General features: G+C 33.0%; 1 long non-coding RNA gene across 2 annotated transcripts in view; it reads left to right on the top strand.

The window, feature by feature from the left end:
- Nucleotides 1–27539, top strand: part of LOC140616864 (uncharacterized) — a 183805-nt gene extending 156266 nt beyond the window's left edge. Inside the window, exons 4-6 of one of the 2 annotated variants that reach the window (XR_012017190.1) lie at nt 13464–13552; nt 15572–15598; nt 27198–27539. This is a non-coding gene — a long non-coding RNA (uncharacterized lncRNA). The remainder of the gene's footprint in view (nt 1–13463; nt 13553–15571; nt 15599–27197) is intronic. The other variant, XR_012017193.1, reaches the window with a different exon arrangement.
- Nucleotides 27540–27772: the final 233 nt, after the last annotated feature.

Here is a 27772-nt window from a genome sequence, read left to right as displayed (position 1 = left end):
ACATGTCCAGTCTACGAATTCTATGAGACAATCAAGTGGAAAAATCAAGTATCCAGATAGAAAGAGGGGTCTCCTGGTCAAATGAAAAATTCAGACTGGATCATATAAAGGCATTTAAAAGCATCAGACCGGATTAAGTCAAGAACAGAAAGAAGAGAAGTAGCCCAAAGAAAGTCTCTGGAGAAATCCATTTCAAAGTTCTGGTGCCAAAGCAATGAGTAGGGGCTCTCATGCCCTGTTTCAAATATTATTTACAGGTCAACTTAAGATATAGAATAAGAATTCCCCCATTAGATTTATCAACATGGAAGAATTGGTGATTTTGCTGTGAGCATTTTTAGTGAAGTAGAGGATGAGAAGTTATAGCCTGGTTAGAATGAATTTAATAGAAAATAAGAAGAAAATTTGTCTTTTGAGAATACATACTTGCCACAGTGCCTGGGTGGCTGAGTCTGTTAAACTAATGACTCTTGATTTTGCCTCAGGTCATGATCTCAGGGTCCTGGGATTGAGTCCCTTGCCTGACTCTGTGCTCAGCGTGGAGTCTGCTTGTCCCTCTCCCTCTGCTCTTCCCCTTGCTCATTTGCTCTCTCTCAAATAAATAAAAAACATTAAAAATATATATAAATATGTATACACACACACACACACACACACACTTGCCACGCTCAGTTTTGCACTTTCCATGTCATTCAATGAACAACCTATAATTTCTGCTTTTTCTCAACCCAGATCACTTCAATTGATAGATTAAATATAAATATACACTTACAAATATTTATTTTTTTATTGATGATTCACAGTCTACATTATCTGCCTCGTTGTTACTGGGAACTTTGATAAAATTAAATCTATCCTATATTTCCTAACATGATTTCTGAAAATTTTTTATACAGTTGGATGTACTCCTATTTGCAAGATATATAGTTTTATGTATATTTATATTTAATATTTATATAAAATATACTTATATATAATTGAGTAAGTAATGTTTTTATATATAAGTAAGATGACATGTCAACAGATTTACGGCAACTTTATCTTATTTATTTTCTATTAACTCAGTTGAATTTTTCAACTTTTCTAACAACCAAATGCAACATGTACAAAACTAAGTACAACATTTTCTACCACAAACCACCTCTTGGCTTGTCTGACACTATTAATCGCAGCATTGTAACATTTCAAAAAACTTAATTTTCTGAGGACCGTTTAAGTTGAATAAAATAAACTAAACTCCATTTGTGGATGCTTAAAATATATAGGGAGAGCAATATATGTCAATAACATGAGCAAAATAATGACTTATGTCAACAGTTCAATAAGTTAATTCTATTTAAAAATGCAGTAATTTACCATCTTTAAAACTATTCCCATCCCAAGTGGTTAAAATACATTTTAAGAAACAAAGGTACCAACTCTTAGCTATCCAAAATCCTCAGTTCTACAGAATGAAACACTTTCAAGTATTATCTTTCCCAGACTGCAGATTAAAATTTGCTAGTAACTTAAATAATAAAATTTAATTCAAATATTCACAGACACGTTCACATTTATTATTTCAACTGTTTAATTTTCCTCTGTGTGCATGTATTAATTAATTAATGTGCTGGCCTTCCTGTGTGATGACTTGCTTAGAAAGGTAGAATTATTAATAAAGAATATTTCTCTTGCTTTAGCATATTTAGGGCAAAGACCAAATGCTTGAAATATTTAAACTTATTTTAGCTTATGACAAGCCTAAAAAGAGCAGGAAATGTGTCCCAGATACACTATATAAGATAAAAATTGAGAAAGCAGTGACACAAAACCTGGCCAAGAAATAAATAATGCACACACACAAAAATAATTTTTTAAAGTCCATTTCCTTTTAACACTGGGATAACTAAAGAGAAAAACATCCTCCTCCTCTCCTTCTCCCACCTCCTTTTCCTCTCTTCTTCTCCCTCCTCATAGTGGTAAGTTGAGTAGACTCAAAACTTCAGAATATATATAAAGGTCATATAACCATTTGAAGAAAGAAAGATTCTGTCTTAATTTAAGAGCTGCTACTGGGGGATCCCTGGGTGGCTCAGTGGTTTAGCACCTGCCTTCGGCCCAGGGTGTGGTCCTGGAATCCCAGGATGGAGTCCCGCATTGGGCTTCCTGCATGGAGCCTGCTTCTCCCTCTGCCTGTGTCTCTGCCTCTCTCTCTCTCTCTCTGTCTCTCATGAATAAATAAATAATATATATATATTTAAAGACCTGCTACTGGAATCCAAAAGAATCACATTCCTTTAAAAAAATACATTAGCAAAATACTTTGGGGAAAAAGCATACTTTAGTAGTCTATAATGAACTACTGATTTCTACTTATCATCCTCATGAATTGCAGTAATCCTTATTTGAAAAAGTGGTTGGGGAAACTATATCTTCTATTGTCAACATCTTAATTCTGTAAGAACATTCTTCTCCATACAGATATGAACTAGGTCGGTTATGCCTTAGACATGATAGAGTAAGTCAGATATAATGTTATAGTATAATACGAATATGTTATTATACCAACCCCATTGTAAAATAAAATTCTGAATATGTGTTTAATGGAAGAAGGAATCCAAAAGGCAAAAGTGCTTAGGGCTTAGGTATTCATAATGTGACCATGGACTCTGAATTGAATCATTCAAACCATGTCCCATGCTTATTCTATTACCAGATGGAGAGAAATTTCCTCCTCCTTTTTGCTAAAAGTAAAGCTAAGCCCCTTCACCTTTGAGTTTCTAAGAGAAACTTAGAAACAAAAGGAAACAAAAGGTAGGAAGAGGTTTTGAAATCATACTATTTATATTTCTTCTTATTTAAAAAAATTTCATTCTACTTCTGAAAGGTTCTTTGGTCAATAGACACAGATCTACTACCTTGAAAACTGCAGAAACAGACAAATGTATCCCCTCTGCAGAGGACAGTATACTGCTCAGAAGCAAGGTGGAATATGCAAAGATCACATGCTTTGGATTCATATGTTATATCTCAGCTCTGGTGATTTTTTTTAAAGATTTTATTTATTTATTCATGAGAGACAGAGAGAGAGAGAGAGAGAGAGAGAGAGGCAGAGACACAGGCAGAGGGAGAAGCAGGCTCCATGCAGGGAGCCGGATGCGGTACTTGATCCTGGGATTCCAGAACCACGCCCTGGGCCTAAGGCTGACGCTAAACTGAGTCACCCAGGGATCCCTAGCCCTGGTGATTTTAAGTGTATAAGTTTTGGTAATTTTCATAACATCTCTATTCCATCTTTTCCCAGTATGTTAAAAGAAAAGTGTCATGTGCTGTAACAGGATTTTTATGTATGTAACTGGCAATGCCTAGCTCAAAGAGGCATTCTCTTCAATATCTGTATAGCAGCAAATGTCTCCACTCTTCACCAAACTGCTCAGAACAAGAGCTCTTGGGGTTCCTGGGTAACCCATTCGGCCATGATCCCAGGGTCCTGAGATAGAGTCCCACATCAGGCTCCCTGCTTATCAGGGAGTCTGCTTCTCCCTATGCCCCTCCCCCTGCTCATGCTCTCACACTCTCTCTCTCCCAAATAAATATTTATTTATTTATCTCCCAAATAAACAATATATTTCTTCTGGACCATATTATTAGACTTCAAATAGCTCTTTGTTAACTCTTTATTCTATAATATGTATGCTACTTAGATGCTGAGTTATTTTTTTAAATATAAATCAAATCAAAATATCACCAATGCTTCCAAAAGAGTACACATCATTTGTAAGATATGGCCTTCAAAATATTCCATGATATGGCCTTTATCTCTCTGACTTCAGGTCTTAACTTTCTAGCTGAAATGGGTCTTTTAGACTTCCATTTAAATTTATGTGAACTGTCTAGATATTTTCACACTTTTTCTGTAAACCTAAAACTTTTCTAAAATAAAAAGTTAAATAATTATATATTTTTAAAGATTTTATTTATTTATTCACGAGAGACACAGAGAGAGAGAGAGGTAGAGACAGGCTGAGGAAGAAGCAGGCTCTCCACAAGGAGCCTGGTGTGGGACTCGATCACAGATCCTGGGATCACGCCCTGGGCCAAAGGCAGATGCTCAACCACTGAGCCACCCAGGCCTCCCCGGTTCACATATATTTTAATTTTTTTTAATTTTTATTTATTTATGATAGTCACAGAGACAGAGAGAGAGAGGCAGAGACACAGGCAGAGGGAGAAGCAGGCTCCATGCACCGGGAGCCCGACGTGGGATTCGATCCCGAGTCTCCAGGATCGCGCCCTGGGCCAAAGGCAGGCGCCAAACCGCTGCGCCACCCAGGGAACCCGGTTCACATATATTTTATACCCATTTCCTCTATCACTCGCATTTAACATCAGTGTGGAATATTTGTCATAATTAATGAGCCAATATTGATAACATTATTATTAAGTTCTATAATAAGATGTTCTCAGTTTTCACTTAATGTACTTTTTTACTCTAGGGTATCATCCGGATATGATACAACTAAATGCTACATTACATTTAGTTGTTACATCCCTTTATGTATCTCCTGATGTGATAATTTCTCAGACTTACATGACCATGATGGGTTTAAGGATTATTGGTAAGGTATATTGAAGGATGTCCCTCAGTTGGAATTTTTCTGATACTTTTGTCATGACTAAACTGAAGTCATGAAATTTAACAGAAAGACCACAGAGGGATCTTTTTACAAAAAAAGATAAACATGTAAAACCAAACTGATTTTCTGATAATACTTATGACCAATGCTTTGTATCTTGAAACAGCAATATTATTATTTTCATCAACATGTTCAGCGACTGTGTGTGCATATGGGAAAAAAAAGCAAAGCAAAACACAGATAGCATGTGATTCTTATCTCACAATTCATCAACGGTACATGATACCAACACAATTAACCACTATTGATGCTACTATTCATGACTTTACTAAGATCATTTTTGTCAGTTCTCCCCACTGCAATCTTACGCTCCCCCTACTTCCATAATGCGTTCTTGGAAAGGAAGTCATAATATGCATCCCACACTGAAGAGATACAGAATTATGCTCTGCTTCCTTGAGTATGGAATATCTACATAAATTACTTGGGATTCTTTCTAATGGGATATTTGCCTATTCTCATTAATACATTCATAATAGTATAGATTTATGGATATTTAAATTTGAGGTTTTAATTCAAAACCATTTTATCATGTTGCTCATATAGTTCCATCTTTAATGACTCTCCCTTTGACACACCTCATCATTTTATGTTCTTTTGTTTTTTGGGGGAAGTTGTTAGCATTTGTTTGCCTTCTGGCCCCATAAGATGCTCCAGTACTCATTTTTTGTATTCCCTGCACCACTCATAGAATCAACAATTTCTCCATGAAGCCCTTAATACTCTTATTGGAGGATGGAGTATGGTTTTGGGAACCAAGATCTGGGTACTAGGTATGCTCATTGTTACCAAGGTGTCATTATTTCTATGCCTTCTCTACTGGCAGAACAATGCAATCCATGGACATGTTAACTCATGTTTGCACATGTATCAGTACCTATTTCTCTTTGTATCTGAATATAAATATTAAAATAAATGAGTTGATACTATGTATTCAACTCTAGTGCTCTTGGATGTTTCCAATCTTCTTCCCTTGCTTTTCTGTAACCTGCCATCATAGCAGTGAAACTGAGATCAACCATACACCTGTCATTAACTTAATTGTACAGTGTACATGTAAAATGTGTCCAGAATTGTTAATCCATATCCCCATGAAAAACAACTTTGCCAGCTAAGGTGCTATATCCAGTTCATTTTGCCTTTAGTTCTACAGACTCTACTCATTTCCAAAGTGACTTAGGTCAGCACCCTTTTATCTCAACACTTTCACAGAGGTTATTTCATATGTTCTTTAGATATTTTATCACAGTCCACATTGCATCCTGACATCCAACTCCTAAATGATTTCTTAAATTTGCATACATTAAGATCCACTGCTTGTGCTGTAAAGTCATGTGGGTTTTGATTAATGCATTGTGCTATATCTATACTATTATATTCACATACAGAATACTTTCACCATCCTAAATTTCCAGTGTTTACCTATTCAATCCATCTTCTCCCCAAATTCCTGTTTCCCATCTCTGCATTCTTGTCTCTGCTAGAATTTCATTTTTGTTTATTTTGTCTTGATAGTTCATTTCTTTTTATTGCTAAATAGTGTGTCATTGTACGACTGTACCTCAGTTTATTCATTTACAGATTTATGCATTTATTTATTGAAGGATAGCTTGATTGTTTCTACTTAGGGGCCATTATGAACAAAGGCTCTATAAACATTCACATACAGGTTTTGGCTGGAAATACGTTTTCTTTTTTTTTTTTTTTTTATTTATTTATGATAGTCACAGAGAGAGAAAGAGAGGCAGAGACACAGGCAGAGAGAAGCAGGCTCCATGCACCGGGAGCCCGACGTGGGAATCGATCCTGGGTCTCCAGGATCGCGCCCTAGGCCAAAGGCAGGCGCCAAACCGCTGCGCCACCCAGGGATCCCTGGAAATACGTTTTCAATTCGATTGAGTAACCTATACTCAGTGAGCACTGGATCATACGATAAGACTTGGTTTAGTTTTGCAAGAAATGGCCAAGTAGCCTGCTAAAGTAGCTATATCATTTTTCATTCCCACCAGCTATGAAATTCATACCATAAATAAATGTTCCTATTAATCCACATCTCCAAAGTATTTGGTATGTCAGTGTTTGAGATTTTAGCTGTTGTCATAGATGTGTTATAATATTTCATCTTGTATTAATTTACATTTTCCTGATAACAAATGTTACACATCTTGTCACATGCTTATTTAATATCTTTATATCTTCCTTGGTGAGATGTCTATTTGTATTTTTTGCCCATTTTTAATTGCTGTTTTTTATTGTTGAGTTTTGAAACTTTTTTGCATATTTAGATTCTAGTTCTTTGTTGGATATGTGTTTAGCAAAGATATTCTCTTAGCCTGTAGCTTGGATTCGTGTGGGGGGAGGGGGTTGATATTTCAACAGCATTCTTCACATTTTAAGAGTCATTTTAGGGCAGCCCCGGTGGCTCAGCAGATTGGCGCTGACTTCAACCCAGGGCAGGATCCTGGAGCCCAGGATGGAGTCCCACGTGGGGCTCCCTGTGTGAAGCCTGTTTCTCCCTCTGCCTGTGTCTCTACCTCTCTGTCTCTAATGAATAAATGAATAAAATCTGCAAAAAAAAAAAAAGTCATTTTATTTTTTAAGTCCAACTGCACTATTTTTTTTTTTTTTTTTTTTTTTTTATTCAAGAATTGTGCTTGGAGTGCCTGGGTGGCTCAGTCAGTTAAGTATGTGCCTTCAGCTCAGGTCATGATCCCAGAATCCTGGGATCAAGACCTGCATCAGGCTCCCTACCCATGAGAGAGCCTGCTTCTCCCTCTCTGTCTGTCTTTCTTTCCCCCACTCTTCCCATCTCTGCTCATGTTCATGCACTCGCTCTCAAGTAAATAAATAAAATCTTAAAAAAAATAATTGTCACTTTTTGTATTGTATCAAAAACAACATGAAAGCCAAAGTCATCTTAATATTTTCCTATGCCTTCTAAAAGTTTTATAATTTTGCATTTTATATTTCTATGATATATTTTGTGAAATTTGTAGAAGATGGGGGTGCCTGGATGGTTCAGTTGGTTGAGCTCTGCCATCAACTCAGGTCATGACCTGCAATCCCAGACTGAGCCCCACATAAGGCTTCTTGCTCAGCGAGGAGTTTGCTCCTCTCTCTCTCTGTCTCTCTCAATCTCTCTCTCTCTGTTCCTCTGCTGCTCCCCACTTCTCATTCTCTTTCTCTCTTCTCAAATAAATAAATAAATCTATAAAAAATAGTATAAGATGTAAGGTCTGTGCCTAGGTTCACAGTTGTTGTATATTGATATCTAATTTTTCCAGCACCATTTTTGAAAAGACTAGACGTCCTCCACTGAATTGCCTTAGCAGCCTTATAAAAAAATAGTTTAAAAAATTAGTTTATAATATTTGTTTTCATTTATCTAGGCTCTCTATTCTGTTCCATTGATCTTTGTGTTCACTCTTATGCCAACGCGGAGTCTCTTGTTTATGGTAGCTTTACAGTAAATTTTAAAAACAGATTATGTGAGCCCTCTTACTGGGTTCTTCATCTATAATATTTTGTTGGCTATTCTAAATTCTTTGCCTTTCCATATAAATTTTAAAATTAGTGTTTTGATATTAAAAAATAATTTATTGGGAGCTTAATTGGGATTGCATTGAAATTATAGATAAAGTCAGGAGGAATTGACATCTTAATATTGATAGTGCCAATCTATAAAAATGTAATACCTTTTCATTTATTTAGATCTTCTTGGATTTCTTTTATCAGAGTTTTGTTTTGTTATGTTTGAGTTTCAGCATAAAATTCCTATTTATATTTTTTTTAGATTTACATCTAAGTAGTTATTCTGTGGGGCTCGGGAACTAGGGCTATTATTACTATAAATGCTATTTTTTTTTTTTTTGTATTTCAAATCCCACATATCCACTGTTTTTTTTTTCTTTTTTCCAATATAAAAACAAAGCAACCTTGAATTCCTCCTGTGAAACAACCTTGTTAACAACACCATTGTCCAAATGTTTTTGATTGTGCACTTCTATCAGGAAGAACTTTTGACCTGTACTTTTGATATCTATGTATCTGTTTACTTGTAAAGTTTTTACAATTTTGTTCTACTAATACATTCTTTATTATATAAAACATGCAAAAAATAGATAATTGAAAAGTGTGAAAAAAATCAATTGACCTTAGATGTGAGGGTTTATTTCTAAGTTCTCAAGTTTTATTCTATTGGTCTATATGTCCATTCTTATGCTAATACCACAGCAACTTAACCTGGCTATGCAATTTCTTATCTTTCCCAAGAGTTTATTAATTTTAGTAGGTTCTTTTGTTTTTCTAATATATACATCTGGGATTGTAAATTCCCTTTAAGCACTGCTGCAAGGAGCTTTTTCTGCAGATATTTTAATAAATATATTTTCATTTTAAATTAATTGAAAATTTTTGAAAAAAATTTCTCTTGAGGGTTCTTTTTCACATGGGTATTTCAGAAGTGCGTTGCTAATTTCCCAATATTTGGGAATTATCATGATTGTTTTTCAGCTAACTGATTTGTAGTTTAATTCTATTGTGGTCTAAGAAATTTTATATATTTATAAAAATACATATAAATATATATATATATATATATATATATATATATATATATATATATAGTCCTAGAATATAATGTCCTAGAATAAGATTTATCTTGGTTAATATTTTTTATCTTAGTTAATATTTTACATTAGCCTGAAAGGATTGCATATTCTACTATTGTTAAATGTAGTATTCTATAAATGTTAATTAGATAAAGTTGATTGATAGAGCTGTTAAGGACATCTATATTCTTACTGATTTCTGTCTGATTTATCAATTACTAACAAAGAGTTGAAGTTCCCAATAATGATAGTGGATTTGATGATTTCTCTTTTATTTTTTATCAGTTTTGCCTCATAATTTTGACACTCTTTTGTTAAGATGCATTCACATTTAAGATTATTATGTCTTCTTGGAAAATTAACCCTTTCATCATTAGGTAGTGAGTCCCTTTATTTCCAAGAATGTTCCTTGTTCTGAAGTCTGAAATTAGTATAGCTACTCTGGCTTTCTTTGATTAGTATTATTGTGGTATAACTTTCTTTATCCCTTTACTTTTAACCTGGGTCTTTATATTTCAAGTGGGTTTTTTGAGCCTAACATATTTTTTTTAGCTAATCTGACAATATCTTCATTTTCATTGGTGTATTTAGATCATTCATGTTAATAATGATTAACTTGTCTGAATACATATTTAACATGTTTTTTATTGGTTTCTAATCATTTATTTGTTCTTTGATTCTTTTTTCCATTCATTTTCAGCCTTCTTTGGCTTTGGTTCAACATTTTATATCATTCAATCTTCTACTATAAGAGATACAGAGTATTTCTTCGTACATTATACTTCTTTGTAAAATGTTTTTACTTTTTCGCAAAATGTTTTTAGTGTATGCTTGAATAGTATACAGATTAAAATATAGAACATCACTGCATTAATTTAAATAATTGTGTATTCTTTATGTTAAAATTGAACTTAAGGTCATGGATTCCAAAAACACAATTCTGCAAGACTAGCAAGATAAACCAGGAATTTGAAGACATGGAAATAGACTATGAACTCAAAATTTGATGCCAAGTTATGTGGTAAATTTAGTTTAGACAGCATGAGAAGTATTTTTTTCCCTTATTGATTCACCTACCCTTTCCTTTCTTTAGCCCCCAATATTAACTTTCTTGACCTAAACTGAATGTCTGTAATTCTTAAATCTTTACAAAATAATTGTAATGAGGAGACTTGATGTATATTTGGTACATGAGTGGGCTGGTAAAATGCAGCATCCTCATTTTTTAAAACTTCAGTGTTTTTACTGATAAAACATAATGAGTTATAAAAAGGACACAGGACATATGCTCTTATGTCTCAGAATTGTATTGGTAACATTTTTTAAAATTTGAGCTCTGAGGAGAATTTAAATATGTCTGTTTAGATTTATGCCTATATTCTGAGTGAGCACAGACACACACAAAAGTATAACAAAACAAAAAACAAATCTCCTTGAATAATGCTCACTCTACATATGTATGTATGTTTGTGCAAATGTGTGTGTTTTGTGGAGTAGAAGTATGTGTAAAGAAATAGGGTTGGCCTTGATGAGAAAGAAATTGGATATATAATTGACTCTTTTGGCTTTTTTTTTTGTGTATATTTTTTAATTGGAGTTCAATTTGCCAACATATACCATAACACCCAGTGCTCATCCCGTCAAGTGTCCCTCTCAGTGCCCATCACTCAGTCACTCTTAAACAACACAAAGGTTTGGGCACCAACTCCCTGTACAGTTGAAAATCTGGGAATAGCTTTTGACTCTCCCCAGAACTTAACTGCTCTCGACTGGGAGACTTACCCACAATGTAAACAACTGATTAACACATATTCTGTATGTCATATGTATTATATATTGTATTCTTACAGTAAAGTAGTTAAAGAGAAACTGTTAGTAAGAAAATCATAAGGAATAGAAAATACATTTATAGTATTGTGCTGTATTTACTGAAAAACAAATCCACATATAAGTGGATCCATGCAACTCAAACCCATGTTGTTCGCAGGCCAACTTTATAGAATTCAAAAATACCAAGGTTATGTTAATCACAATTTCCTCCTTCATAATCATCCCTCAACCCCAAATATCAAAAACCCATAGGACTTTTACTCTGGATTCTAAATGTACTTAAGAGTATTACCCCCAATGAAATAGGATTGCTCTCTAGCCCCAGCTTCCAAATAGATAAGATGGACTAGGGGCAGTTTACATTTCAGTTATGAAGGTTACTTTTCTATGATTCCTAGGGGTGCTTTATATAAGTCTATAATATGGAAAATATTTCATCTAAATACATATTGATCCTCAAGCTAAACTTTGGGTTTAAATATACTTCTACATACCTTTTATGTGAAAATATTATCAAGTAAAAGGTATGGAAAAATGAGGTGGAAAGTATATTGATTGAAATATATTAAAAAAAGAGAAATATATTTTACAAACTTCAAAAAATACATCCTAGATTTTAATTGCATATCTTCTGATTTAATTGACTACATCATTTTTAAGAATTAAATAACATTTTTGGTTAAATCATTAAGAGAGACAGATCATTAGAAGAAAATCAGAAAATATTTGAAGGTATAAAAACTGAAAGTACTTTTATAAATATAGAGTATTTTTATATGTATAATTTGTATGTATTGGTGAATCTATATATACATATGTACCATATATTCACATATATATTCATGTATGTGTATATGCATGAATATATTAATATACTTATACATTATATACATATATTATGAAATATTTATATATACATATGCTATGAAATAGATATTACAAAAACTGAATCATATTGTTTTCCACTGGTTTCTTCACTGATATTATGAATACTTTTCTATGACTATAACTATAGGCTCTACATCATGATTTCTAAGGGCTACATGGTATTTTGCTAAGTGAACATGCTGTTTCTTTATACATAATCTCCTGTTGTTGGGCATTTAGCTTTTAGACAATTGTATCTTATTAAAAAAAAACCCTCTGTGGTAAATATTTTAGTAATTGTATATTCTGTAGCCGTATAATTATTTCTGTAGCATAGACTATAAGATAATTTTTGGATCTCATGGTATGTTCATTTTTAATATTTAAAGACTGTACTCAATATTTTTCAATTTTAATTGCATTCAATTTATTGTGCAAATATACATTTGTTAAAAATTGTTGTATGTGTTTAAATTTTTATTTAAATTCTAGAAAAATTGTTGGATTTAAAATTTTTTCAATTTGAATAGAATCTCAACCTAATTTGAACATAAATGTCTATTTTATGGAAAATAATAAAATATAGAGTTCTGGTTTTTAAAAATATGCAAATATTCAAAATCCCAAAAAGCATATATAAAATATATTTGACCTTATATCAAGTTATAAATAGTGACATTCCATAGGGCCTTTCAACACTGCATATGCAACAATAGTGTCACTTTGGGTTGTGGTTGTCGAATCGTTCTCTACACTCACTAGCTCAGTGGTTTTCCATCTCACAGCCTGGCAGCAAAGCCTATCAATCTTGGATTCTCAATAAAGTTATAGATTGCTAACTCCCATAGGTCTTCTGGATTATTCTTAAACCCAAAAATATTAAGTCTGGATATGCCAATCTATAATACTTACACATGTTTTGTTTCTCTTTAACTTACTATACTTCAAATGGCCAGATATATTCTTGTTCTCATTAAATCATCATTTAAGTATTAAAAAAATTACTATTTCAAATTCAGAATAATATTTTTTAGTAGATATAAATGCAAAGGTGCTCAAATTGCTAAGAAAAAAGTTACATTTGAGATAAAGACTTGAAGAATCTTGCAGTACCTGGAAATATGGAATATTAAAAATTTATTATAAAAAAACTTTTCTGACATCAAGGACTTTTAATAAGTAATAACATCTTTCCTAATTGAATTCCTTTCTAAAACTTCACCATCTTGAAACATAAAAAACAGGACTACATTTTATAAAGGTTACATTTGTTTTCACATCTGGAAAAGAATTAAATCAATAGGCATATTTGGAAGAACAAAAATTGGATAGAATATTCCACTGGGTGAAGAAAAAGGAGATACCGCAAGGTAAAAGTAGATGTTAACAGACTAATGATCATTTTTTAATAACAGAGGGACCTTTCTGTGAAAAAAAAAAAAAACCAATATATTTTTTTCATTGCTGTCTTCTCTTTCAGCTAACCTTTGAATGAGAGAAACTTCTGCTGATGTCAAATGACCACAAGGATATTAACAACTGGACTTGGAGCCTGTCGGCCGCTGTTGGGTATGTCTCCTTTACCAAGCTGGCTTTCTTCACTACTGCCACTGACCTTGCAAACAGCTCCGACAAAGGTCGGAATGGATTCATTGATCAGCTAGACCAAGCATATGACAGTCTGTGCCTTAATTGAATCCCAAAAGGGGGCAGACTGGGTTTTTATTACAGAGGCCAGCCGATAGCACTCATTAAAAGCTCCACAGACTGTGTGGTTTACTAATTAGTTTATTATACAGACACCTTGACGATGGGCAAAGTTGTCATTTTGCCCTTTATCGCACAGGGGATGTTGTTAAAAGTTTAATCAGCTAACACTGACCAAGTTAGCTTGGCAGGCTGTGGATGGTCATTACTGAGGTCACCCCTGCTGTAGCAATTCTGACAGGGTCACAGCATGAACTTACAATAAAGAGAGTGTTACATAAGGTAAGAGCACACCTGAAAGGGACCCCAGAAAAGAGATGTGCTCTGCGGGGAGTAGGAAACAGATGGGCTGTTAGGACAAGTGAATCCTTTTAAAGTTTATCTTTGCCTGCCCTGTTTAACATATGCTTTCTGAAAAGATGGGGGCATACAACAATCACTTTGATATGTTCATCAGAATAAGATTGGTAACAGGTTTTTTTGACCAAATATAGGGGTACCTGACTAAAAATTATTTCCCTGTGTTTTATTTAAGATTTACATAGTTCCAGGCAAGCAAGGGAAATATTTTATACTGTTTAAACTTGCCCTACTTGTACCAGAAAACATTTAAAAAGCCCTATTATAGACTATTATTATCATTATTATTATTAATCTGAAAATCATTTTGAGTACTGCCCAATTGTATAAGAAGATTCTCAAATTTAACACGTTTGTCTCATTTCTTCAGAGGTTCTAATTTTTCAAATGGGTTAATTTCTAAAATGTTTAACATTTAAGGAAATTTTCTTTTCATGTCTAAGCAGTTTTATACAGTGAGTGAAGTATGCATGAATCCACTTTATGCATTTGCTAAAGACTCCATAGACGAATATATTATATGTCTGGTTAAAAACTTATTGATAAATTCAAAATATAGGCAATGTATGAATAAATGTATAAAATGTCCAGTTTTGACTGCCATAATGATCCTATTCTGTGTTCTCAGTAGACTTGGTCATGAAGTCAGTCAAATTCAATTGTTAAGTTAACCCCTGTAATATTTTCAAACCACAATTTTGGCTTTCTGTATATAACCTTAGTGGGATAGTACTTTATAAAGTCGCTATTTATGCATTTTAATATTGAATTTCGGTCCTATAGATGATCTACACTGATGCAGATAACCAGTTTAGAAAGTAGTATTTGCATGTTCTTTGCCTTGTCCGAGGATAGTCAAATCTAGAGAACTATGTGAACCTGAATCTTATACCCAATTTATACAATACACAAATTGTGCTGATCCAGACCTGAGCCTTTAAAATTGAAGCTTTTGCCAGCATATAATCATATTTTTTCAGCATCAGTAATCATATCTGCAACATTATCTGAAGGCTTTGTGATAGTAAATCCATATTGGCAAAACAAGATAAGAATGTGTTCAAACTACACATTTATTTTTGATACAACAAAACTTTTATTTTGACTATGTCATGAGAAATAATGGGCAACACTGAAAGACATCTACCCTGGAGATTAAAATATAATTTAATAGATGTGGGATCACATTGAAGGAGGCTTTATGAAGAGAAATGAAGAAATATTCAGTATTGCATTCAAACTGCAGAAGGAATTTTAGTAAGCATTGCATATTCTCCAAATTGGAATTGATCCAGGAATCTAGGTCTAGCATTCAGGCTAACTATAGGGTTTGTAAAAAGGAGGCATCTTCAGGGGTTCACGTTTCTTGATAGTCCTGAGGAAGCTTCCCACAGAGACAGATTGCTTTGTCAAGCCCACACAGGCAAATGCTTCATCATTAACTCACTTTGGAACAAAAAATAAACTGTTTTAACAGTGGAATTAAATGAATACTGCTATTGTGTATGTTTTCCCCCACAGGTCATGAAAGAAACTGAAAAACTTTTGGTAAGAAATCTGAAACCTCATCTTTTCAAGAATCTCAATAGTAGCATGTTAGATTCAAATACTTCTAAGACTTTGTGCTATATGAAAGTTTGATAAATTTAACTATTAAAGATAAAAGCTTTTGTACATCATAAGAAAACTTAAAGATTGTGAAAAGTCACATTAGGGACCATAAAAAGATATTTGCAGTACACAAAAACTTATGAAGACTCAGTATCAATAATATATAAAAAATGCCTATAAGTCATCCGGGTAAGGAAAGATACAAGTGGAAGAATAAACAGAAGACAGTGAAAATACATTTGATAGAAACAGGAAGACATGAGACCAAATAAATACATACACACATATGTATACATATATATGTTATTGTATCTGTATGTTCATTTACAGCTACCCACACACTATATGTAAAATTGTATGTTTGTGTGTGTGTGTGTGTATATATATATGTACATATATACATATATATATATACACACACAACATGTATAAAATATGTTCAGACTTATTTGTAATCAGGAAAATACAAATGAAGATAATAATGACATGCAGCATTTTATGTACATTTTGATTGGCAAAAATTTAAATTCTGATAATACCAAAGGTAAAAGACCATATAGGTAAATATAGGAATGCCTGAGTGGCTCAGTGGTTGAGTGTCTACCTTTGGCTCACGTCGTGATACCAGGATCCAGGATCGAGTCCCACATCAGGCTCCCGTGGAGAGCCTACTTCTCCCTCTGCCTATGTCTCTGCCTCTCTCTCTCTCTCTGTTTCTCATAAATAAATAAATAAATCTTTAAAAAATATATAGGTAAGGACAATCTTATATATTAATAATACTTTTGAAAATGGCTTGACATTACATAGAATTGAACATTCACATTCAATTCAACCCAGTAATCATGCTCTTAGATACAAATCCCATGGAACTTATGGCATGAGTGCTTTAGGAGATGTGCAGAAGTTGTTCACATCCTAAATTGGTACATCCATGGGCATTTACTTATTAAATTATCAATCAATTAATCAATACACAGATACACAAATAAGACTACATATAGCTAATGTTGGAGATGTGAGAGGAAATAATTTTGTTTGACATGTATATCTGTAGAACAATAAAAAATGAAGAAAGAAGACCAAGAATGAAGAAAATATGCACAAGCCCACAATGAAGAAGAAATTTTGAATGAGATCATGAAGAGACAGTTGTTGGAGTTTCCTGGATGGAGATAAAGAGGGTTGAACTTGGTAACCTAGGCAGTTGGTTTTTACTTCCATTCAGAGACAGATGATAAGTCCTTGGGCCCAGTTGAGACAAGGATTTAGAATGAATACTGCTGTATAAATCTATTACTGTCAAAGTGCTATGCCATCTGTGAAAGGATGAACCGATAGCTCAAAGAGATGTTAAAGAGAAGTCTAAGCCAGAATTCTGGGTGAGAAAAGAAAATGTTTTTCCTGAAAAGCTTAACCACAATCTTGATTCTCAAGACAGTTTAGAGTCTTCATTATCTGCATATTCTGGAAATCCTTATGTCAAAAATAAACCTTATTTAAAAAGGAATAAATATTTCATCACGATTGAAAGACTTTTGACACTGCACAGCATATAAAGTGATTAAAGTCACAACTTGAGCCTAGGTAATAGGATAACTTTTTAAAATATGTAACTATGGGGGCAACTGGGCAGCTTCGTCAGGTAAGCATCTGCCTTTGGCTCAGGTCATGATCCCAGAGTCCTCCAGCATTGGGCTCCTTGCTAAGTGGGGAGCCTGCTTCTCCCTCTCCCTCTGTCACTAATCCCTGATCGTGCTCTTGCTCTCTCTTGCTCTGTCAAATAAATAAATAAATTCTTTAAAAAATAATAAATAAATTTGTAGCTATGATTGAAACAAAAAGAAACATTTAAAAATTTATACAAACTTTAACTGAAAGACAAGATAAAACAAAATCAACATGGAGAGACAAAAAATAACTAAAACTATTGAAATTAATAATATCAAAACTATGATTACTTAAAAATTTAAATATCAATATATATTAAAATGCAGTATAAAAATGAACTGATATAGCTAAAGAAAAAATTAGTAAATTGGAATATAAGAGTGAATAGTTTAAATAGACCATAAAATAAGGGATATAGAAATGACATCAAGAAATATTAGTAGAAAAAAGAGGTCCATCAGACACTAAATTGTAGTTCCAAAAAATTAAAATGAGATCATGCATTATTTTAAATAATAATAGATGCCGAAGGATCAATTATTAAACTCAAAATATAAACAGAATTCTAGAAAGAAAAGAGATCAAATATTTTGTTTATTCAGATGTTCTTAATTTTTTGATGTTTATAGTAATGAAACACATTTTAAAAACAAAAACTTTTGAGTTTTCTAACCCTCACAAGCAGACCTAACATGTCATATTTTCTTTGTCTAATGTTTATCTGCCACATGGAATGCTCATAAGAGCTGACATTTTTGTGTCTTGTTCACTTTTGTCCATTTTTTACTTAAAATAACATAATACAAAGTAGACAATAGATATTTCAATAATGAATGAAAGAAGGCAAACTAATATTGAATAAAGGGAAATATAGAAGTAAGCTGAGAACTGTATGCCTAACTAAATTATCATCTTAGGGAAAGCAAAATAATGCTATTTTCAGCTAAATAGAGATTGAATCTTACTCATTTTTTTCAGAAAATTTTTGTTGAATACATTTTCGGAAGAAATAAATTATGTAATAGAAACAATGTGAGCAACTAGTTGGTTAACTTAAAAAACATTTAGGTAAATCTACATCATAGATTATATAAAGTAATATTTATAATTGGTTTTCAAAAACAAAGTAGAACTGAATTAGTAGCACTGATATACATCAGGAAGTAATGATGAGGGATGAAAAAAGTTCTAAACTTCTTGCCTTTTTCAGGATAATTTTAAAGATTGTGCCTCATGTTAGACATTATTAAGTAAATGAACATATCACACAGTTAAGTATAATTGATAAAATAACAGAATTAAAATGTATAGTTTCTACACAAAAAGGAGGGACACCTACATGGCTCAGGTGGTTAAGCATCTGTCTTCGGCTCAGGCTCAGGTCATGATCTTGGGGTCCTGGGATGGAGCCCTGCATCAGGCTCTCTGCTTAGCAGAAAGTCTGCTTCTCACTCTCCTTCTGTCCTTACCTCCTGTTTGTGCTCTCTCTCTCTCAAATAAATAAATAAAATACTTTTTAAAAGACAAAAAGGAGGGGAAGATGGTAAGTAAAATGTAATCATTCCAACAGAAAACAACAAAAGAAGAAATAAAACAATGCAAAGTAGAAAGCACCTAATAAGCCACTTAAAACAAGTCCACTCACACTAGTCATCAATCTAAATAAAAATAAACTAAATTTATAATTCAAAAATAAAACAAATAAACTAGTGAACTAAGAAAATCCAAATCGTAGTTCCCCAAAAGAAACATCAAAAACAATCAGAAACTAATTGAACTTGTAGGAATTTCACAACAATCAAAGGTTTATAGAGAACTAATAAATGCTCAGTCAAGAAAATGCCACATTCCAATGGCAGGCAATCTCACCGAGTGTGTAACTCATTTTCTGCAATGGATGGAGCTTTAAAGGAGTAGAGTTTTTGCATGTAATCTGGCCAATCTAACTTAAAATAATTATTAAAGGAAGCTCTTCAAGTAGGAGAAAGATGATACCAGATGAATATTTGGATCTACAAAATGAATGAAAAAAACACTAAAAATGTTGATATTGAGTAAATATAGTATACAATAATTGTCTTGTAGAGTCAGATGTTGATGTCTAAGAAGAGTGATAATGACATCTGATTAGAAGGACTAATGGTTAGTGGAGATGTTGGGACCTCAGTGGAATTATCAGAGCATTCATATAGTTGGGTGATCTAGCATGGGCAGCCAGAACTTGGGTGAATGTTAGAATGTTCACAGTTGATGGACATTAATGTAGTTGCATCAGTGTATCCCTGCACAGGTGTCTAAGTCTGAACAGGATAAAGATATCATCCATTCTATACAAAATAGTCTGCCAAAAAATATTGGAGCCCAAGTGTGATTGGGATGAGAATCACACAGGATGGGAATCAGTGTGGGAAATCCAAGCCAAGAAGTGAGGGCTCCTACATAGAAATGCTATCTGATGTGTGTTGAAGGGCTGATTAGAATGAAAAGGATGTATTGAAACATTCTTTTCTACATAATTTACAAAATGCTTTTAATAATATCTCATTTAATCCTCCTAACAACCTAAGGTAGGCAGAAATTCCTAGTCTGAGATATGAAAATTAAAGGTTAGCAAGTCAATTTGATTTATCCTTCTATTAATTTAACCTGCTGAGAGTTTTCTCTTTTTTTAATATGACCTCATAGCATTTGTCACAAGTGTATTTATACAAAAATTGAATAAAATCAGTTTAGTCCAATACATCTTAAAACACTTGGGTTCATTTATTTTGAATGAATTGTCTAACAAAAGGATTTAAAGTTTAGAAAGATGAGACTAATAATTTGGAATCCCAATTAAATGTGAGTGGAAAGATCACATCCTAATACCTTAGAAGAAATCTAAAAGAAAGTTATAAAATGATGATAAAGAGAGAATTGGGTATCAAGAAAGAGGAAATGCTCAGTGCTATAAAATATTCCCTCTAAAAATTCAATAGAAGAGAAAAGTGAACTACAAATGTATATATGATTTAAGATGATGCAAGGAAGACAGGTGATGTTCATATAGCAGTATCCATATGGAGTATATACACAAGTTTGGTTTATATTCACTTTATAAAGAAATAATTTGTGTTCAGTTACCTGCACTCACTTAAAGTATATATTTCAAGGTGTTTTGACAAATGTATATAACATCTGCGCATCAAGGATATTGAAATTAATAAATAAAATGAGAGCCCATTACTCTTGACAATCAAAACTTGGTGAAAGCCTCTGAGAAATAAATCAGTGAAGTTTGAGAATAAGTTAGGCTATAACCCCAAGAGTGTCTTGTAGAACTCTTCTTAGTAGTGCATACTTGTGATATATAGCTTAATAGAAAGAGTCCTCAAAATGATATCTGTTGTATTTTTGCAAAGCTTCTTAATTTCAATCTTGCATGAATTAAAAATTTTTGATACATGTCAGTGATCAAATAAATTCAATTTATTTAGAAATATCATGAATACTGATCTTTTGGTCTACTAAATTTTGGGAGCACAATTTTTCTTTACATCCTAAAAACTGCCTTAAAGATAAGTCCATGTAACTATCAGCTATGGACATAGAAGGAACACTTAATTAAATCAGGGAATCTATGAATTAATTTACAAAAGTAAAACACTACTATTTCTTCTATCTCCAGTAGGAGAGAAAAAAATTGTCCTTATCCTTCTTAGGATCCCTGACTGGGTCTGAAAATTAAACTGAAAGAGACAGATTAATAAAAGAAAAGCACACAAATTTTATTAAATGTGTACATGTACATGGGAACCTTCATAAGAGAATGAAGACTAGAGGAAGGACCAGAGTAGGAAGCTTTTACACTTTTTAAACAAAGAAAAATACATTTGTGAGGGATTGGCAAGACAAAGGGATTTAGACTACAGGACATAAATGGTGGAAAACTAGGAAAATAAGGTTTAATTTAATGAGATTTGTTTGTACAGAGGGAAAGGGAGGGTACCTTTTACATAGTAATGTTAGGACTACTTTCAGGGAAAAAAGCAAGGGGATAGAGGTCAGATAGTGTGACCTTTCTGATTCTGCCAATTTAAGAAATTCCTTCAGCTTAAAATATTTAAGACACTAAGTTGCTATGTTTGGGCGTAGCATGTCCTGAAGTGGCTCAGAGAACACAAGAAAACAGTTTACTTACTAGATTAGCAGTTTATTATAAAAAGATAAAATTTAAGAACAGCCAGGGGGAAGAAATGCAGAAGGCAAGGTGTAAGGGAAGGAAGGGAAATGTGCAGAGCTCCCAAGCCATCTTCAGGCATGCCAGCACCTTCATACCTTCACCAGACTGGAAGCTCTCAGAACCCTATACTTTAGGGATTTTTTTATGGAACTCTAATTATATGATCACAGTTTATTAAATGATCGACCATTGATTAATTCAACCTCTAGCCCCCATCTCCTCCCCACTGGTTAGGGGGTAAGACTTAAAATTCCAACTCTCTAATCACATGATTGATTTTTCTGATAACCAGCCTCTATATCCCATTGGTTATCTAGGGACTCCCCAAAAACCGTCCCATTAACATAAACTCAGGTGTGGTTGAAAGGGGCTTGCTAAGAAAAACAAAGGCACTCCTTTCACTTTTACAGTACTGGAGCTATTTCAGGAATGGAGGACAAAAGACCAAACATTGTAATAAAAGATGCTCCTATCACTCTTGTTATTGAGGAAATGATAAGAGTTTTCAGAGCTCTGTGCTAGGAGCAGTGACAAAGACCAAATATATACATTTTTATCATAAATATCAATATCATATAACCCCTGTTTTTCTCAATATTTTTAAAAGATTTATTTATTTATTCATGAGAGGCACAGAGAGGGAAAGAGGCTGAGACATAGGCAGAGGAAGAAGCAGGATCCATGCAGAGAGCCCGATGCAGGACTCAATCCCTGATCCCAGGATCACAACATGAGCCGAAGGCAGACGCTCAACTCTTGAGCCACCCAGGCGCCCCCTGCTTTTCTAACTTCTCAATTTCTACTTCTCAATATGTTAAGTAGGTACCAAGTTAATTCCACTTTTTCTATATTTTTATTATAACAGTGAGATAAACATAGATTTGAGTATTTTGATTAATATTTATCTCTAACTATACTATACATGTTAAATATTATAAAATATTTATTGTAATAGTGTATTATTATAATAGTGTGATTAATAAGAAAAATATATTTGGTATTTCACTCTACTCCTAGCACAGCACTCTTAAAACCCTTGAGATCTCCTAATTGATGGAAAGGACAAAGGTATCGTTCATTATGTTATTGAAGTGACCCAAAAATCACCTAAAGAAGGGAGACTGGTGGCCAGTGGAGTCACCATGTAATTAGAGGGTTAGAACTTTCACTCCCACCTTCCCCCAACACAAACACCTCTGAGAAGGGAAAAGGTGCTAGAAATTAAGTTCAACTCCTTAAGGCCAATAATTTAATTAATCATGCCAATGTAATGAAGCCTCCAGAATAACCGAAAAGGACAGGGTTCAAAAAGCATCTGGGTTGGTGAATATATGGAGATTTGGGGAGAGTGTGCACTCAGACAACATGGAAGCTCCTTGATATTTCCCCATGGCTTGTCTGAAGCTTCTCTTCCATCCTGCTGTTCCTGAGTTATATATCTTTGTAATAAACTGATAATCTGGCAAGTAGAATGTTTCTCTGAGTTTTGTTAAACCCAAGGAAGGGGTTGTTGAAAACTCCATCCATAGTTGTTCAATTAGAGGCCCAGATGCCAACTGAAATGTTGGGGGGCAGGGGTATAGATGTGTGGAGGGGTAGAATTGAGACCTTAACCCGGGGATTTGGTGCTATCTCCAGGTAGATAGTATCAGAATAGGTGAACAATAGGATACTTAGCTGATGTCAGAGTACTTGTTGGTGAGGGGAAACAACCCGGGTGCACACATTAGAATTGGGGATGCAGAATCTTTTAGTTATATATGTCTATGCTTATAAGTATTTATTATATTATAAATAGATATACAATACATTCTATTATATATTTTATTTTCATAAATTATATTTAAGTCAGTTTACATATAAAATTAATATTTATTTTATAATATTTTAATGCTTATGAATTTGTATAGTATGTCATTTATATTTTATAATGTATCTGCACAGTAGGTCTTTTATAATGTTCTAATCAAATAATATGTATATATCAGCAAATATATATATTTGAGGTTCCACCATTTCTTATAATAGATTTTGTGTATTACAGCTTTATTCTTCCCTTTGTGCCACCCATTTTAAGCATAAAAAAGTAGTTATCATTTAACTCATTACTTTATAGCGTTGAATTAACTATAATTAGTTCATTAATAGCTTTATATAACAGACAATTCAAGTAAAACTGTTCTTTAAGGGAAAAAGCTCTGAAATTGAGTATTACAAGAAATATTAGCAAAGATAAATATTTTATTTTAACTGAGAAGTTAATCAGTTTTTACTGAAGTGCTACTAAATAAGTGAATCTTAAAAAAATAGAGAATGATAAAATTGAAAAAATAGGCAAAAATTAATTGGAGAAACATTGCACATAAGTACAAAAATACAGAAAATTTTCTGACTTGAAAATATTAGACAAAATATTTGCTTCAAATATCTTCTCTTCAAATTCTAAGAGTGTCTCCTAATACATTATTGATAGTAACATGGGAGGTGGGTAGAGAAAATAAAGCAAGATTCTGTAGTTTATCAACATCCATAAAAGAAATCTAGTTAGAAATTGTGATTGAAGCAATGTAATGCCTAATAATAATCTCAACAAAAAGCAAAAAGTACACAAATTGAACACATGTCTATGACCTTTAGGATCCTGGATAGTATGTATTAGCACAATGGCAAAGGTGGAAACAACCTGCCACACCCAAGAAAGACAGTTAATATTGATGATAACTGTTATAAAAATAGGAGCAAAAAATTTCTTCAAGGGAATCAAAATACATCCCAGTCATTGCACAAAGAAATACAAATAACAATAAATGAAGTTGAGGTACCACTTTATAAGTTATCAAAAAAATGAAAATGAAATAAAATTTTGCTCAAATATTTTAAAAATTTACAAAATCTAATATTCATAAAAATGGTGAAATTCTTACTCTAATTGATTACTAGTTTGAGTATAGAACTAAAAGATCTCTTTTGAAGGCATTTTGTCAATATTTATTAAAGGTATTAAATTTGAGTGGATTTTTAACTGATTAAGTTTTCATTTAATTAAATTTTTAAAGAGATCAATTTGACAAATGAACAACTATGTATGTAAAAGATATTTATGGTGTTGTTTATCATACCAAAAATTGAAATTATCTTAATATTTAGGTAGTATTAACTAAAATGTCAAAGATATTCATTAATTAAGTACTTTCTGGTATACCCGTAATATGGATTATGATGTAGCCACTGGGTGAAAAAAAATAATTAAGAAAAATGTATAGCTTAGATGTTGTTTGCATAATATCTTAAATGGAAAAACGATGCAAGCATGAATTATATAATTTTCTAAAACCTTGAATTGCTTTTTAAGTCTTCCTCAGAAGCATTTTGTTTAACACATAAGTAAACACTTTAAACCTCACATATATGAATGTGAGGAAATGGTACCATCGAATGTTTCATATAGAACATTTTGATACTCAACTAACCACATTTACAACAAATTTTTTATTCTAGGGTCTATATTTCATTAAAGTTACAGGTCAATGAACACTTTGAAAGCCTCTTTCATTTATATAAAATAAATATGATTATGGATCACCTGAGTTAATGCTAAAATGAGTGGTTTTTTTGATAAGGCATACAAGGGAGATCACTTCTGCTGAATTTATAAATCCTTTTATTTTAGGCACCTGCCACTTTGTCTATGCCCTCTGTGTCTACAGAGACAATGAGGGAGGTGTCCTGCAAATATCTTACTGAACTGTGATGTTTTGACATCTAACAATCTAATTTGAGTTGGCCCTGTAGGTATTTACATGAGAATATTTACAGTCAAAACCAACTACTGCAGGAAATGGTCTGGATGACTCAGTAGGTGGGCATTCGTCCATCTGGCTTAGAAATAAAACCATCCCCTGAGCTGGCCTTTATGAACACAAAGTCTAGCTAACTATAGTACTTCTACAGTTATAAAAGAAATATTAATGGTATAACTTTTTATTGTGCCTATTTACAAATAATTTAAAGCTTCAAAAACTATATAGAGCTGAAATACAGTACTATAGAAAATAAAAGTAGGGCAGCCTAGGTGGCTCAGTGGTTTAGCACCTGCCGTCAGCCCAGGGCATGATCCTGGAGATCCGGGATCGAGTCCCACCTTGGGCTCCCTGCATGGAGCCTGCTTCTCCCTCTACCCTCTCTCTCTCTCTCTCTGTGTCTCTCATGAGTAAATGATTAAAATCTTTTTAAAAAATAAAAGTAAAGTAAACTAATTTTCATCTTTATTGATATATGTTTAATGATTAAATCGGCATGTTTTTTAAATTCATTACTTTCAACCAAGTTAGTCCTAACTTTATTTTGTTATATTAATATTTATTTTTCGTGTTTTAAAAGAAATAATTTCTTCTTCTGTGCTTTAGCTGTGCCTTTTATTGTCACACTTATTATCACACATTGTTGACATTAGAGTTTAACCTTCTTAAAGATAGGGATTGTCTTTTTCACAGGTCTGAGGTAGTGTCAGTCACCATATGTTTCCAGACTCATGGCTTTCATTATGTGTGTATGGAATCAAATACATCTGGTAATGAATATAAATACTGAAAGTCATATGAAGCATCAGTCAATGATTCAATATAAAAACAAGAGATTAACCATAAAAAGATACCCTTACTCTTACAAAGATATGCTACTTCAATGAAATTTGGAATATTACTCTTTGGAAGTTAAGAGTTTCAATTACTTTGGAATTATACACAAGTAATAGAAGCCAAAGAGGTAAAAGTTCTTTATATGTGGTTTCATTTGCAGTGATCTTTGAAAGTGACAGAGATAACTTAGTTCTACCTTATCAAAATAAAAATGTTAAATGGGACTGAAACCAACAAAGAACAAGTTTTTCCAAGACTTTTATTTTGTTAACTATTTGTTATTTTTAAAACAGAGTAATTCAGAATTACAAATGTCCAGATACATTATAAGAATCACATTTATAAACTAGTTTTATTGTTAATTAACTTTATAAGAAACTGTAAAATATTCATTTGCCATATAATCCAATAATCACACTTTGGGATGTTAACCTTGGAATGAAACCTTATGTTTACTCAAAAACCTGTACATAAATATTCATAGCAATTTGTTTGTAGTAGCCAAAACTGGAAATGATCAAACACCTTCTGATGGGCAAATGGATAAACAAACTACGGTATATCCATACAATGAAATAGTACTCAGTAAAAAGTAAATAGTACTCAGTACTATTTCATTGTATGGATATACTGTAGTAAAAAGGGGAGCAGACTATTTGATACAAACATCAACTTGTATGAATCTGACAACTGTGTTAAAAATGCCAATCTGAAAGTATTATGTACCGTATAACTTTATTTATTTGATATTTTCAAAATGAATTTTTTTTTTCCAAAATGAGAATATTATAGTGATAGCAGATCAGTGCCAGGGACTAGGATCAGAAGAGTGTGACTTCACGGGGATAATATCAGAGAATATGTTTCTGGTGATGGGAAAATTCTACACTCTGATTTCTGTGGTAGTTATATAAACCTATTATAGTGTGATAAAGTTTCGTGGGACCATACATTAACAGAGAGAGTATATAAAAATTGTGAAATATGGCTCCACTTCTCATGGCAGGGTCTGAGGAAGAAGGCAGCAGGCACCATGTCTGGCCACAAAGGCTGCAAAAAGCCCTGAAGCAGCCCAAGAAGTAGGCCAAGGAGATGGATGAGGAAGGGGCATTCAAGCTGAAACATAAAGAAGAGCAGAAAAATACTTGAGCAGCTAAAAGTGAAGACTGTGGGGAAGGGCCCCCTGGGCCTAGGTGGAATTAAGAAACTGGCCAAAAGATGCTGTTTCTCCTGCCTGATGCAATGGTGAATCTTAATTCCATTTCTGTTTAAACATCTGGATTCCCTGCCATAACATCTGTTATCACTTATTGCTAGAATAAAGTGTTGTCTTGGATCCTATTGAACGTTTAAGGATAAACTTTAGTAAAAATAAATAAATAAATAAATAAATAAATAAATAAATAAATAAATACAAATTTTGAAATATGAATAAGACCTCTTGTTTCATTAGTAACAGACTCAATATCTGGCTTTGATAATGTTCTTTGATTTTATAAGATGCTGACCATTGGGAGAAGCTGGGTGAAGTAGACTCAGGAACTCACTGTACTATGGCAAATTCTTGACACTAGAGAAACC

This window comes from Canis lupus, chromosome 25 (genome assembly GCF_048164855.1).
Source record: "Canis lupus baileyi chromosome 25, mCanLup2.hap1, whole genome shotgun sequence".
NCBI lineage: Eukaryota > Metazoa > Chordata > Mammalia > Carnivora > Canidae > Canis > Canis lupus.
Note: the sequence above shows the minus strand (reverse complement) of the source record. Positions and strands in the feature narration are given on the sequence as shown.